General features: G+C 46.8%; 1 protein-coding gene across 1 annotated transcript in view; it reads left to right on the forward strand.

Moving 5' to 3' along the window:
- NWD1 (NACHT and WD repeat domain containing 1) overlaps window positions 11,506-16,630 on the forward strand; it is an 86,305-nt gene continuing 81,180 nt past the window's right edge. The window contains exon 1 of the mRNA XM_018051352.1: window positions 11,506-11,728. The gene's annotated coding sequence lies outside the window, so the exon portion shown is untranslated. The remainder of the gene's footprint in view (window positions 11,729-16,630) is intronic.

Raw genomic sequence — 16,630 nt, forward strand, 5'->3', positions numbered from 1 at the left:
CATCTCCCAGGCCTTGCTCAAACTCATGTCCATTGAGTTGGTGACGCCATCCAATGATCTTGTCCTCTCACTGCCTTCTCCTCCCACCTTCAATATTTCCCAGCATCAGGGTCTTTTCAAATGAATCAGTTCTTCACATCAGATGACCAAAGTATTGGAGCTTCCACTTCAGCTTCAGTCCTTCCAATGAATATTCGGAATTGATTTCCTCTAGGGTTGACTGGTTGGATCTCCTTGCAGTCCAAGGGACTCATAAGAGTCTTCTCCAACACCACAGTTCGGAAGGATCAGTTCTTCTGCGCTCAGCTTTCTTTATGGTCCAACTCTTACATCCATACACGACTACTGGAAAAACCAGTCTTGACTACACTTACCTTTGTCAGCAAAGTAATATCTCTGCTTTTTAATACACTGTCTAGATTTGCCACAGCTTTTCTTCCAAGGAGCAGGTGTCTTTTAATTTCATGGCTGAGGTTACCTTCTGCAGGGATTGTGAAAGTGAAGCCGCTCGGTCGTGTCCAACTCTTTATGACCCCATGGACTCTAACCCAACAGGCTCCTCCATCCTTGGGATTTTCCAGGCAAGAATACTGGCGTGTGTTGCCATTTCCTTCTCCAGGGGATCTTCCCCACCCAGGGATCGAACCTGGGTCTCTCGCATTGCAGGCACACTCTACTGTCTGAGCCGCAAGGGAAGTTAAAGCTAGCACAAGGAGCCGGGATCTTTTGGGGGCGACGTGCAGTGGCAGCGGAAACCCACGAGGTGAAGAAAGGGGCAGGAAGGCGATCACCTGGGGCCGGACGGCCCCGCCCCGCCTGCGGCGAGGACGGCTGACAGCCCTGCTTGGTCCACGATGGGCCCACAGTGGCAGGGGCGGCGCGGAGGAAAGACGGGGAGATCCCAAAATAAAGTCTGTCACTGTTTCCACTGTTTCCCCATCTCTCTGCCATGAAGTGATGGGACCGGATGCCATGATCTTTGTTTTTTGAATGTTGAGCTTTAAGCCAACTTTCTCACTCTCCTCTTTCACCTTCATCAAGAGGCTCTTAGGTTCCTCTTCACTTTCTGCCATAAGAGTGGTGTCATCTGCTTATCAGGTTATTGATATTTCTCTCGGCAATCTTGATTCCAGCTTGTGCTTCATACAACCCAGTATTTCACATGATGTACTCTGCATATAATTTAAATAAGCAGGGTGACACTATACAGCCTTGATGTACTCCTTTCCTAATTTGGAGCCAGTCAGCTGTTCCATGTCCGGTTTTAACTGTTGCTTCTTGACCTACATGCACGTTTCTCAGGAGGCAGGTCAGGTGGTCTGGTATTCCCATCTCTTTAAGAATTTCCCACAGCTTGTTGTGATCCACAGTCAAAGGCTTTAGCATGGTCAATGAAGCAGAAGTAGATGTTTTTCTGGAACTCTCTTGCTTTTTCTATGATCCAGTGGATGTTGGAAATCTGACCTCTGGTTCCTCAGCCTTTTCTAAATCCAGCTTCTACACATGCACATACTGTTACCTCTGCTTTATTCTGTTCAGTAAAAGCTAGTCATTAAGTGCAACCCACACTCAAGCGGAGGAGAATCAGTGTCTACTTTTTGAGGGGATGACCATCAAGGAATTTACAGTCAGATTTAAAAACCACCGCACTGTGCACCTGGCCAAGTTATTTCGCCTTCCTCTTCTCCCGTTCTCCTGCTGAAAATGGAGATGAAAACTGGCGCCTGATTATTGAATAGGTTGTAAGAGTGCCAGGTCAGTGTCTGCCACTAGGCAAACACTCAGGGAGTGACAACTGTTTCATGTGCCTGGGACGTGTCCCTTCTGCATGTGAGTGAGTGTCACTTTCGTAGCAAATTATGCTGCTGGTTTAAGAATGGTTGACTCTCACTAGGGAATGGGAGAAGAAATCTGCAGGTGAAATGACTGACAAGAGATTAATGCCAAATAGCTCACACAGTTCAATCTAAAAAAAAAGCAAACAATTCAACAACAACAACAAAAATGGGTGGAAGATCTAGACAGACATTTCTCTGGGACTTCTCTGGTGGCTCCCTGCAAGAGACCACCCGCAACTCTGGAGACGAAAGTTCAGTCCCTGCATCAGGACGGTCCCCTGAAGGAGGAAATGGCACCCCACTCCAGTATTCTTGCCTAGGAAATCCCATGGACAGACGAACCTGGTAGGCTACAGTCCATAGGGTGGCAGAGAGTCGGACAGGACTTAGGACCTAAATAACAGCAACAACATGGCAATTCTGTGTTTAACTATTTAATGAACTGTCACAGCAGCTCAAGCATTTTACATTCCCATCTAGCAGAGCTCCAAGTTCTCCACGTGCTCACTCACACTTGTCATTTTCTACTTTTTTGATTACAACTGTCCCAGTGGTTTTGAGGTGGTGTCTCACTGTGATTTTGATTTGGAAATAAATGCTATTAAGTAATTAAAAACTCAAAATCAATGCAAACAAAAATCCATGATGAGCAAAATATCAGAATCTTAATGAAAATAGGATTCTGCATTTGTATACTCATTTCACCCACCTCACTGTTTTCTATTTGTTGGTGTTTTTTTTTTGCGGGGGGGGGGGTGCGGGGCGGGGTCACATTGCCCCGTTTGTGGGATCTTAGTTCCCCCACCAGGATCTAACTTGGACTCACCGCAGTGAAAGAGCAGAGTCTTAACCGCTGGACCGCGGGGGAATTCCCACCTCTCTGTATTTTAAATTATGATATTTAATTTATGTGGGTTTTTCTGCACTGCTTTTGATTTCCTAAAAAAATATTGCATGGAAATATTTTTATCCTTTTACAACAACCTAAAAAATATTATTTATCTTTACTGCTGTGTTCTTTTGGTGTCCCCGTCCCCAAATGCTGCACCCGGGGCAGCCACCATCTCTCGTACGTTCTCAACCCACTCGCACCCTGTTCAAGTTCACGAGGCAGGCCCAGCCATGACCTCCAGGGGGCGCTGCAGCTCTGCTCAAGCTCAGCCCAGCACCTTCCACGCTAAGTGCTTGATTCAATTTATTGACGTTTCCCAGATCAGATTCCTCCTCTGTGAGATGGAAATGATAAGGTTAAGCTTGCGGGATGGCTGAGCAGCCTTGGAAATGCCCTGCCCACGACTCAGTCCCGACTCAGTACACAGTGATAACAACGACTATTTCCTCAGAGTGCAGATAGAAGAATATTTGACAATTTTACTGCAGAGAATTTGAAAACCTCATAAAAGTAGGCAGAGTGATATAATGAGCTCCCAGGCCCTGCCCTGACCACCATCACCCCCTAGCCAACTCTAGGCCATCCACCTCACCTAGGATTATTTCAAGGCAAATCCAAGCAAGTCCTTCTGTAAAGCTTATCATTCTGTAAATATTTTATTTTGAGTCTCTAAAAGATAAAGACTTGCAGCAAACGAGAAGGAGGGGAGACTAACCACATTACTATTGCTGCTGCTGCTGTGGCTAAGTCGCTTCAGTCGTGTCCGACTCTATGCGACCCCATAGACGGCAGCCCACCAGGCTCCCCCATCCCTGGGACTCTCCAGGCAAGAACACCGGATCATGCTTTAAAACCTTTGCCAAGAATTTTTGAATACACAGTTTCAATATAGCCAGAAAAGGAGGGGGTTGCCTCTCAGTTCCATCAGTCTCTTGTCAAGAGAACTTGGGCAAATTGTTGAACTTCTCTGGCTTATTTTCCTCATCAAGCAACCAGGGTAGCATGAGCCTTAGGGCCCGTGTGCCTCAGCTACTGAGCCCACAGTCCAGAGCCGGGGCTCCAGAGTAAGAGAAGTCACGACAATGAGAAGCCTGCACGCCACAACGAGAGAGTAGCCCTCACTTATCGAAACTGGAGAAAGCCCTCATGCAACAATGAAAACCAAGCATAGCTAAAAGCAAAATGTTTAAGAAAAGCAGGGTAGCAAACTCAAGTCCTCAGGTCACTGGGAGTATTGGTGACAGTATGTGTATTAATACCTGCAACTTCGGAGTCCCTTGAAATACATTAATATGACTATTACAAATGTAGAAAACAAACCTGTGGTTCAGTCAAGTTCAGTCGCTCAGTCGTGTCCAACTCTCTGCAACCTCATGGACTGCAGCACGCTAGCTTCCTCGTCCATCACCAGCTCCCGGAGTGCACTCAAACTCATGTCCATAGAGTCAGTGATGCCATCCAACCATCTCACCCTCTGTCGTCCCCTTCTCCTCCTGCTTTCAATCTTTCCCAGCATCAGGGTTTTTTTTTTTTAAAGGAGTCAGTTCTTCGCATAGGGTGGCCAAAGTATTGGAGTTTCAGCTTCAGCATCCTTCCCTCCAATGAACGTTCAGGACTGATTGTCCTTCAGAATGGACTGGTTGGATCTCCTTGCAGTCCAAGGGACTCTCATGAGTCTTCTCCAATACCACAGCTCAAAAGCATTAATTCTTTGGCGCCTAGCTTTCTTTTTTTTTAATTTATTTATTATTTATTTATTTTTACTTTATTTTACTTTACAATACTGTATTGGTTTTGCCATACATTGACATGAATCCACCACGGGTGTACATGCGTTCCCAAACATGAACCCCCCTCCCACCCCCCTCCCCACAACATCTCTCTGGGTCATCCCTGTGCACCAGCCCCAAGCATGCTGTATCCTGCATCGGACATAGACTGGCGATTCAATTCTTACATGATAGTATGCACGTTAGAATGCCATTCTCCCAAATCATCCCACCCTCTCCCTCTCCCTCTGAGTCCAAAAGTCCATTATACACATCTGTGTCTCTTTTGCTGTCTCACATACAGGGTCATCATTGCCATCTTTCTAAATTCCATATATATATGTTAGTATACTGTATTGGTGTTTTTCTTTCTGGCTTACTTCACTCTGTATAATCGGTTCCAGTTTCATCCATCTCATCAGAACTGATTCAAATGAATTCTTTTTAATGGCTGAGTAATACTCCATTGTGTATATGTACCACAGCTTTCTTATCCATTCATCTGCTGATGGACATCTAGGTTGTTTCCATGTCCTGGCTATTATAAACAGTGCTGCGATGAACATTGGGGTACATGTGTCTCTTTCAATTCTGGTTTCCTCGGTGTGTATGCCCCGCAGTGGGATTGCTGGGTCATAAGGTAGTTCTATTTGCAATTTTTTAAGGAATCTCCACACTGTTCTCCAAAGTGGCTGTACTAGTTTGCATTCCCACCAACAGTGTAGGAGGGTTCCCTTTTCTCCACACCCTCTCCAGCATTTATTGCTTGCAGATTTTTAGATCGCAGCCATTCTGACTGGTGTGAAGTGGTACCTCATTGTGGTTTTGATTTGCATTTCTCTAATAGTGAGTGATGTTGAGCATCTTTTCATGTGTTTGTTAGCCATCCGTATGTCTTCTTTGGAGAAATGTCTAGTTCTTTGGCCCATTTTTTGATTGGGTTGTTTATTTTTCTGGAATTGAGCTGCATAAGTTGCTTGTATATTTTTGAGATTAGTTGTTTGTCAGTTGCTTCATTTGCTATTATTTTCTCCCATTCAGAAGGCTGTCTTTTCACCTTGCTTATAGTTTCCTTTGTTGTGCAGAAGCTTTTAATTTTAATTAGATCCCATTTGTTTATTTTTGCTTTTATTTCCAGAATTCTGGGAGGTGGATCATAGAGGATCCTGCTGTGATTTATGTCGGAGAGTGTTTTGCGTATATTCTCCTCTAGGAGTTTTATAGTTTCTGGTCTTACATTTAGATCTTTAATCCATTTTGAGTTTATTTTTGTGTGCGATGTTAGAAAGTGATCTAGTTTCATTCTTTTACAAGTGGTTGACCAGTTTTCCCAGCACCACTTGTTAAAGAGATTGTCTTTACTCCATTGTATATTCTTGCCTCCTTTGTCAAAGATAAGGTGTCCATATGTGTGTGGATTTATCTCTGGGCTTTCTATTTTGTTCCATTGATCTATATTTCTGTCTTTGTGGCGCCTAGCTTTCTTCATAGTCCATCCCTCACATCCGTACATGACCACTGGAAAAACCATAGCCTTGACTAGACAGACCTTTATTGGCAAAGTAATGTCTCTGCTTTTTAAAACGCTGTCTAGGTTGGTCATAGATTTTCTTCCAAGGAGCAAGTGTCTTTTAATTTCATGGCTGCACTCACCATCTGCAGTGATTTTGGAGCCCAAAAAATAAAGTCTGTCACTATTTTCATTGTTTCCCCATCTATTTGCCATGAAGTGATGGGACCAGATGCCATGATCTTAGTTTTCTGAATGTTGAGCTTTAAGCCAAAATTTTCACTCTCCTCTTTCACTTTCATCGAGAGGCTCTTTAGTTCTTCACTTTCTGCCATCAGGGTGGTATCATCTTCATATCTGAGGTTATTGGTATTTCTCCTGGCAATCTTCATTCCAGCCTGTGCTTCATCCAGCCCGGCATTTCTCATGATGTACTCTGCATATAAGTTAAATAAGCAGGGTGACAATAAACAGCCTTGATGTACCCCTTTCCCAATTTGGAACCAACAAATTCTGTTGTTCCATGTCCAGTTCTAACTGTTGCTTCATGACCTGCATACTGATTTCTCATAAGGCAGGTCAGGTGGTCTGATATTCCCATCTATTTAAGAATTTTCCAGTTTGTTGTGATCCACACAGTCAAAGGCTTTGGTGTAGTCAATAAAACAGAAACAGATGTTTTTCTGGAACTCTCTTGCTTTTTCCATGATCCAGCGGATGTTGGCAATTTGATCTCTGGTTCCTCTGTCTCTAAATCCAGCTTGAAGATCTGGAAGTTCACGGTTCACGTACTACTAAAGCCTGGTTTGGAGAAATTTGAGCATTACTTTACTAGCATTGAGATGAGTGCAATTGTGTGTTAGCTTGAGCATTCTTTGGCATTGCCTTTCTTAGGGATTGGAATGAAAACTGACCTTTTCCAGTCTGGTGGCCACTGCTGAGTTTTCCAAATTTGCTGGCATGTTGAGTGCAGCACTTTCACAGCATCATCTTTCAGGATTTGAAATAGCTCAACTGGAATTCCATCACCTCCACTAGTTTTGTTCATACTGATGCTTCCTAAGGCTCATTTGACTTCACATTCCAGGATGTCTGGCTCTAGATCAGTGATCACACCATCGTGATTATCTGGGTGGTGAGGATCTTTTTTGTATAGTTCTTCTGTGTATTCTTGCCACCTCTTCTTAATTTCTTCTGCTTCTGTTAGGTCCATACCATTTCTGTCCTTTATTGAGCCCATCTTTGCTTGAAATATTCCCTTGGTGTCTCTAATTTTCATGAAGAGATCTCTAGTCTTTCCCATTCTGTTGTTTTCCTTTATTTCTTTGCATTGATCTCTGAGGAAGGCTTTCTTATCTGTCCTTGGCTATTCTTTGGAACTCTGAATTCAAATGGGTGAATCTTTCCTTTTCTCCTTTGCCTTTAGCTTCTCTTCTTTTCACAGCTATTTGTAAGGCCTTCTCAGACAGCCATTTTGCTTTTTTGTATTTTTTTTCTTTGGGGATTTTCTTGATCACTGCCTCCTGTACAATGTCACAAACCTCCGTCCATAGTTCTTCAGGTACTCTGTCTATCAGATCTAGTCCCTTAGATCTATTTTTCACTTCCACTGTATGTTGTAAGGGATTTGATTTAGGTCATATCTGAATGGTCTAGTGATTTTCCTTACTTTCTTCAATTTAAGTCTGAATTTGGCAATAAGGAGTTCATGATCTGAGCCACAGTCAGCTCTCAGTCTGGTTTTTGCTGACTGTATAGAGCTTTTCCATCTTTGGCTGCAAAGAATATAATCAATCTGATTTTGGTATTGACCATCTGGTGATGTCCATGTGTAGAGTCTTCTCTTGAGTTCTTAAAAGAAGGTGTTTGCTGTGATAGTGAGTTCTCTTGGCAAAACTGTTAGCCTTTGACCTGCTTTGTTTTGTACTCCAAGGCCAAATTTTCCTGTAACTCCAGGTATCTCTTGACTTCCTCCTTTTGCATTCCTGTCCCTTATAATGAAAATGACATCTTTCTCGGGTGTTAGTTATAGAAGGTCTTGTAGGTCTTCATAGAATCATTCAACTTCAACTTCTTCAGCGTTACTGGTTGGGGCATAGACTTGGATTACCATGATATTGAATGGTTTGCCTAGGAAACAAACAGAGATCATTCTGTCATTTTTGAGATTGCATCCAAGTACTGCATTTCGGCCTCTTTTGTTGCCCATGATGGCTACTCCATTTCTTCTGAGGGATTCCTGCCCACAGTAGTAGATATAATGGTCATCTGAGTTAAATTCACCCATTCCAGTCCATTTTAGTTCACTGATTCCTAAAATGTCAATGTTCACTCTTGCCATCTCCTGTTTGACCACTTCCAATTTGCCTTGATTCATGGACCTTACATTCCAGGTTCCTACGCAGTATTGCTCTTTACAGCAAAAGACTTTACTTCCATCACCAGTCACATCCACAGCTGGGAGTTGTTTCTGCTTTTGCTCAGCCTCTTCATTCTTTCTGGAGCTACTTCTTCACTGATCTCCAGTAGCATATTGGGCACCTACCAACCTGGGATGTTCATCTTTCAGTGTCCTATCTTTTTGCCTTTTCATACTGTTCGTGGGTTACCAGGTACCTTGCAGTTGCCAGAGTAGAAAATGGGGTGGGTGTGTGTGAAATGGGAGATTGATATATACACACGGTGATGGTGTTTATTTGCTAAGCTGTGTCCGACTCTTGTCTGACACTTTTCTGACTCTTGTCTGACTCTGGAGCACACTAGGCTCCTCTGTTCATGGAATTTCCCAGGCAAGAATATTGGAGTGGGTTGCCATTTCCTTCTCCAGGGGGTCTTCCTGACCCAGGGATCGAACCCACGTCTTCTGCATTGCAGATGGATTCTTTTTCACTGAGCCACCAGGGAAGCCCAGCACACTACTATACATAAAATAGGTAGCTGGTAAGAATCTACTGTATAGCACAAGGAACTCTACTTGTGCTCTGTAATGACCTGTATGGAAAAAGAATCTTAAAAAGAGTGGCTTTACGTATATATGTATAACTGATTCAGCAACAATTAACGAACATCAGTAACGAACATTCAGCATCAGTAACTAACACAACACTGTAAATCAACTATACTCCAATAGATATTAAAGAATAAAAGACAAAAAATAATTTAGAAAATAATATGGCTATGGTAACGTGAGCTTCCCAGGCGGCACAGTGGTAAAGAATCTGCCTGCCAGGGCAGAAGATGCAGGACATGTGGGTTCGATCCCTGGGTGGGGAAGGTCCCCTGGAGAAGGGAATGGCTACCCACTCCAGTATTCTTGCCTGGAGAATCCCATGGACAGAGGAGCCTGGCGGGCTTCATTCCACGGGGTCGCAGAGTCGGACACAACAGTGGTTGAGCAAGCACGCCCGAAACAGGAGCATAGTGACAGAGTGGAGGGATGGTTCTCAACCAGGAGCAGGAGGTGCGGACTCTACCACACAGGGTGTACTTGGCCAGGTAGGAAACATTTTTGAGAGGGTGGCGCTACCGGCACCTAGTGTGTGGAGGCCTGGATGCTGTTTAATACACCGCAGTGTACAGAACGGCTCCCCAACAAAGAATGATCCAGCTCCAAAGTCAGCAGAGCCAAGGCTGAGACACTGTGCTCCAGAGACTTGGAGTTCGTTAACTGTTGCTGAAACGTCGACAGTTGGAGCCTTTGATTCCTGACTGTGCCACTAGCTGGGTGGAGGAGGCGCTAGTAAAAATATTGCAGAAAGGGGAACTCCTCCGAGGGCCTGAGAGTGGGCTCTTGTCTAACACTTGGGAATGAGTTGTCCAGGAGATACACGTGCTGGCAAAACAAGAGAATTTATTGGGAAGGGGCGCCCTGGAGGAGAGCAGGAGGGTAAGGAAAAGCTGAAGGATTTCTCTGCCACGTGGCTCCCACTTTCAAGCTTACGATGATGGAATTAGTTTGGGGCTTATCTCTGGCCAGCATTCTGACTCAGTGTCCTTCCTGGTGGTACATGCATCACTCAGCCAAGATGGATTCCAGCAGGGTGGGTTCTAGGAGGTTGGTAGGACATGTGGGCATCTCCTTTTGGCCTTTCCCAAATTCTTCCAGTTGGTGATGGCTTGTTAGTTCCATGTTCCTTACTAGGACCTCCTGTCACAGAGTAACTCACACAAATTGTTACTATAGTGCCTGGACAGGGTGGGTGGTTTCAGTTCGTCTTTCCTCTAGCAAAAACAGTCATTAACAGGATTTCTCCAGGGGTCCAATGGCTAAGAGTCCTTGCTCTTAATGGGACAGGGCGGGGGGTGGGGGAGAGGGGGCGGAATTCGATCCCTGGTCAGGGAACTAGATCCCACGTGCCGCAACCAACAGTTCAGGAGCTACAGCTGAAAATTCTGCACACCACAATGCTGCTGCTGCTGCTGCTGCTGCTGCTGAGTCGCTTCCGTCATGTCCGACTCTGCGCGACCCCATAGACGGCAGCCCACCAGGCTGCCCCGTCCCCGGGATTCTCCAGGCAAGAACACCGGAGTGGGTTGCCATGTCCTTCTCCAATGCATGAAAGTGAAAAGTGAAAATGAAGTCACTCAGTCATGTCCGACTCCCAGCAACCCCATGGACTGCAGCCCACCAGGCTCCTCCGTCCATGGGATTTTCCAAGCAAGAGTGCTGGAGTGGGGTGCCATCGCCTTCTCCTGAGGATCAAAGATTTCCTGTGCCAGCAACTAAGACTTGGCACAACCAAATAAATAAATAAATAAAAATAGCAATGAATCACAACCAGCATTTCATGGGGTCTTTGCAAAAACCAGGCGTGGTGCTGGCCTCACAGTCTCTGTAAGTACATTTCATTCTCACCCACCAGGAAAGTGGTTGAGAAAATTTAAGCCCAGGGAAGCCAAGTGGCCTGAACAAGGGGTTACATCTCTTTGGACCTCATTTCCTTCATTGGCAGCCTTCCCTGGTGGTTTAGACAATAAAGAATCTGCCTGCAATGCAGGATACCCAGGCTTAATTCCTGGGTTGGGAAGGTCCCCTGGAGAAAGGGAATGGCAACTCACTCCAGTACTCTTGCCTGGAGAGTCCCATGGACAGAGGAGCCTGGCGGGCTATAGTCAACGGAGTCACAAAGAGTCGGACATGACTGAGCGACAAATACACACACTCCTCATTGGTGGGATGGGATTATGACGTGTGCCTCTCGAGGTTGTTGGGAGGACTGCCCTCCACAATGGGCATCTGCTAGGATGAGCCCATTAGCCAGCACACAACAGTTAACCGCCAAGTCTGGCTATGTGCCCAGCCTAGCCAGGGCTGGAGAGCCAAACAATTTCTTTCATTATCCTAGTTGCTGGGGGAATTGGCAGAGAAAGACCTGTGAAGTGCCTAAGACAAAAGTTACTAGGGTTGCTGGGGGCATCCTTTCAGACAATGCCAAGCCCAGGAAACTTTCTTCTCCAGCCTACTTCCCCAGAAGATTCTAAATTGGCCCTTTCACCACCAGTAGGAGCTGGGGGAAGGCTGGAGCCCCCAAGGAAAACCTCTGTCCTTCCTGGGGAATCCAGGCTTGCTTAGCTGTCTCCTTAGGTGACCAACAGGAGTTGAGAAAGATGGATGGACTCAGCACCTACTATGTGCCAGGCACGCTGACCTTGGCAGACGCGGACGTCACGTTCTCATAGGAGGGACAAACAGTAAATGAAGAAGAAACATCAGCTGGTGGTGAGTACTGCGCAGAGAATTAAAATAGGGTGATGGTGCGGGGAGCACTTTGAGAGGTCAAGGAGCAATGGCATGGTCAGAGAGAGCCTCTCAGGAAGTGGCATTTAAGGTGGAATGTGCGTAACTTGAAAAGGTGCAGCATGGGGATTCAAGCATGGCTTATGCAAAGGCTGAGATATTTTGGCCAGCATTAGACCGGAGGAGAAGGGGACAACAGAGACTGAGACGGTTGGATGGCATCACCGACTCAAGGGACTTAAGTTTGAGCAAGCTCCGGGAGTTGGCGGTGGACAGAGAAGCCTGGTGTGCTGCAGTCCATGGGGTCACAGAGAACTGGGCATGACTGAGTGACTGAACTGAACTGAAACTGGCTTCCCAGGTGGCTCAGTGGTAAAGAATCTCTTTGTCAGTGCAGGAGAGGCAGTAGATGTGGGCTCAGAGTCCCTGGGTCCGAAAGATGCCCTGCAGAAGGGAATGGCAACCCACTCCAGTATTCTTGCCTGGAGAATTCTATGGACAGAGGAGCCTGGCAGGGTAATAGTCCATGGGGTCGCAAAGAGCTGGACATGACTGAGCAACTAACACTTTAACTTTTTGCTGTAATAAACTGTCAGGGTGAGTGAAACAGCATTTGTGAATTCTGTGAGTCCTCCTACGGAATCCTCCAAACCTAGGGTGGTCCTGGAGACCCCTGAACAGCAAGGCCTTTCTGGATAGACAAAGCAGGGAAGGGAAGTTGGAGCAGAGAAGAAAAAGATGAGCAAAAGTTCAGGCTGTTAGGTAAAACTATTTCTTGAGTGCCTGTACGTAAAGTGGGGCCTTTAAAAAATATATATATGAACAAGTGGAAAAGCATATCATATTTTTATTCTTTATTTTTTTGACCACACATGTGGGATGTGGGATCTTCATTGCCCAACGAGGGGTCAATCCCGAGCCCCCTGCCTTAGGAGCATGGCGCCTTAACCACTGGATCCCGAAGGAAGTCCCTTTTTCTTTATTTTTTTGATTGGAGTATCATTGCTTTACAATGCTGTGTTAGTTTCTGCTGTACAATGAAGTGAATCAGTCATACGTATGTATATAAACCCTCCCCACCTGAGCCTCTCTCCCGCTTCTCCTTCCCACCCCTCTAGGTCATCGCAGAGCAACGAGCTGAGCTAAGGCGGGCACTTACATACCTCTCTCCCAAAGGCCTTGTTCACATTTGGTTCCTCATGGAACTTTGGGCATTTATTTTGGTTGTCAGGCATATTGTGCTTTCTTCCTTACGTGTTGTTCCTGAGATGAGAGCCTCCTCTTCTCACCCTAGCCCACCCGGGAGTGGTTCTCACTTCCATTTACCACAAGATGGCAGCTGATGTCCCGGGAAAGAGGCTGTTGGCTTAAGTCCCCCAGCAAGGCAATGGAGGAGTCAGCATTCCAAGCAAACCCATGGACACCAAGGGATCCATTCCTCCAGTCTGTGGTTTGTCAACACTGAGGGGTCCTGCTCATTTTAAAAAAAAAATTTTTCCCCAGGCTTTATTGAGATACAATCGACATATAACATTGCGTAAGTTTAGGGTGTATCATGTCCAAATGATGCACTTATTTATTACAGGATGGCTACCCACGGTAGCATTAGCTAACACGTGTCACATAATTACCATTTCATTTTTGTGGTGAGGACATCTAACTCTCTTAGGAACTTCCAGGTGTATAACGCAACATTGCACAGTACTGTTAACTGTAATCGTCACACTGCACATTAGATCCGTGAACTGACTCATAACTGGAAGCTTGTACCCCTTGGCCAGCCTCTACCCATCTCCCCACCTTGCAGTCCTGGCACCCACCACTCTCCTCTCTGCTCTGAGTTGGGCTTCTTTTGTGCGGTTGTTTGCGCTGGGTCTTTTTTGCAACGCGTGGGCTTCCCTGTTGGGCAGCACAGGCTCCAGGGCGTGCAGGTTCAGTAGCTGCGACACGTGGGCTTAGTTTCCCAGCAGCATGTGGGTCTTAGTTCCCTAACCAGGGATCGAACCTGCATCTCCTGCCTTGGAAGGCAGACTATTAACCACTGGACCACCAGTGAAGCCCCCGAGTTGGGCTCTTTTTGGATTTCACATAGAAGTGAGGTCTTGGAGCAGTTTTCTTTCTCTGACTTGTTTCACCCAGTGTAATGCCCTCAAGCTCCATCCACGTTGTTCCAAATGGTGTATTTGATTATTTCAAACAGCACATCTCGGTTGCTTCCTTTTTGTTTTTTTGACCTTGACCGGCATATGGGATGTTAATCAGGGATCAAACTTGCTCCCCTTGGATTAGAAGCGTGGAGTCTTAACCACCAGGCTGTGAGAGAAATCCCTCAGTCAGTTCCAGGTGGGTAGGTCCTTAACCGCCCCTCCGGAGACTTGCTAATCTCCCTTCTTCTCAAGGAGAGCAGGCCTCAGGTTCCACACCTCCTGCACGCAAGGAGATTCAGCTAGAGTTGGTTTAAAGTTGGTGCCCCAGTTTCTCAGCGCTGCTGACATTTGGGGACAGATAGTTCTCTGTGGAGGCCCTGTCCTGTGCCTTGCGGGGTGTTGGGCAGCATCCTTGGGCCCTACTTTCTAGATGCCAAGAGCTTCTCCTCCCCCAGTCGTGACAACCAAAAATGTCTCCAGACATTGCAAGTGTCCCCTGGCGGGGTGCAAAACGGCCCCCAGTTGAGAACTGCCGGCTTAAATAGTACACCTCGTGCCCGTACTCCACTGGAGAGCACGGTGAGCGCAGGATGGGATCAGGGTTCCCCCGAGTTTGCTGTTCTTGCCTGCCCTGCCAGGGTTTGGCACCACTCCCAGTATCGCACAGCCTCCCCCTGCACGCCTGGGCCAGGGCTCAATTTCCATGGAGCCCCAGGGGACCCAGGTGTTTGGGAGGCTGGTTGGTCCCTGGGCTCCAAAGCTGAGCGCCAGGAAACCACAGTTACTGTGGCTACTGGTGAGCTCCCAGGGCGAGGAGCTATTGGTTGAGGGGGAAAAGGCTCGGGTGCCTGGCGGAGTCAACATCCAGGGAATGTTGGCTGGGAGGCCACTGTCCAACATCTCCCCCCATTAGGTTTCGTAGACCAAGTGGAGGCGTGAAGAGCCACTGGTTCATCTCCCCAGGGGCTCTGGAGGTGACAGAGGCTGCAGGTGGTCAAGAAACCTAAGAGGGTGAGAGAGGTACCCCACTGCAGATGGCCCTGCCCAGCTGGCCTCCTAGGAAGGCCATCTGGCCACTGGTGTGAGGCTGAGGCCCTGGCCTTTTCCTGGGGAAAGATTGTCCAGGTGAGTGGGCAGCATGAACTGCAGCCCCCTAAGCCCAGGCACCCGCCGGCGACTTCTCCAGGGTCAGGCAGGCCCCCTCCCAGCGCCTGCATCCAGAAGCGTGGCCATCTTCATCAGCTCTACAGTCTCAGGTAAGGGACAGGGCCGGACTGGGAGCTCGGGGGGTGCCAGGGCCAGTGGGCATGGCTCACAGCATCTTCTAGGAGACCTGGATGTGAACACAGCCCGGCCAGTGACCCACACACATAGGAACTGGTGAGGGAGAGCCTCCCTGACCCTTTGCTCCCTCCTCCATCAGCCAGCCTCAGAGCCTGACTTGAGAGAGTTGTTGTGAGTAGCAAATGATACCTCAACTAATATTAATGATAAATGTTCTAAGCTAGACTTAAAAAGTGCCCGAGTCTTCCCACAGCTACAAAGCTCTGTATGACAGGATCCGGTTTACTCCTCAACTTTATCTGGTATAACTCTCACCTCACCCACATGTTATAGTCACACTGAGCTCCAATAGGTCCAGGAACCTACGAAGCCCCAAGCCCCATAAGCTGTGGTTATTCAGCTGATCTGTTTATCTAATGCATGACTCCTCCAATCAGGTTATAAGCTCCATGAAGGCAAAGAGTTCACAGTGTGTGCTGGCAAGTGTTTAATAACCTGTTCTCCAAAAATCAAAACAAAATCCCCTGATTTATACTGTCTGCCAATTTCCGTGGTGTAAATTCTCCCACCATGGTCAATTTCAAGCTATCCTGGGGTGACCTCATAAACACCGAGTCAGATATGTTGGGTAGCTCACCATCCTCAAATATTTCCCTAATGCAAAATCAATAGCTGTAAACAAACTCAAGAGCAGAATCCATGGTCAAGGGAAGTAAAATAATTCAGAAGTGACGAGGTCTGAGTATTTGCAATCTCCGCTTTTACTATAATGTGTTTCATCCTAAGTTCAGATAGTTTAATTTTTCATGTCATTGTTGTTTAGTTAAGTCATGTCTGACTCTTTTGTGATCCCATGGACTGTAGCCTGTCAGGCTCCTCCGTCCATGGGATTTTCCAGGCAAGAATACTGGAGTGGGTTGCCATTTCCTTCTCCAAGGGATCTTCCCGACCCAGGGATTGAACCTGAGTCTCCTGCGTTAGCACATGTGTTCTTTACCACTGAGTCACCCGAGAAGCTAATTTTTCACAGCGGCTGTTTTAACAAAATTCCTGATGATTTGGCAGCCAGCTCTCCCAGGACAGCAGGGGCTGGCTCCAGCAAGCTGCATTCTCTCCATATGCATTGCGTCCGTGATGCTTTTTTTTTGGCATTTTTGTCTTGCGGGATCTTGGGGCTTCCCAGGTGGTAAAGAATCTGCCTGCCACTGCAGGAAACACAAGAGATTCGGATTCGATCCCTGGGTCAGGAAGATCCCTTCAAGGAGGAAATGGCAACCCACATCAGTATTCTTGCCTGGAGAATCCCATAGACAGAGGAGCCTGGCTCGCTACAGTCCATGGGGTCGCAAAGAGTCGGACATGGCTAAAGCAACTTCGCACGCATGCAAACAGGATCTTAGTTCCCTGACCAGGGATTGAACCTGTGTCTTAACCACTGGACCACCAGGGATCC

Source organism: Capra hircus, chromosome 7, assembly GCF_001704415.2.
Source record: "Capra hircus breed San Clemente chromosome 7, ASM170441v1, whole genome shotgun sequence".
In the NCBI taxonomy this organism is placed as follows: Eukaryota; Metazoa; Chordata; class Mammalia; order Artiodactyla; family Bovidae; genus Capra; species Capra hircus.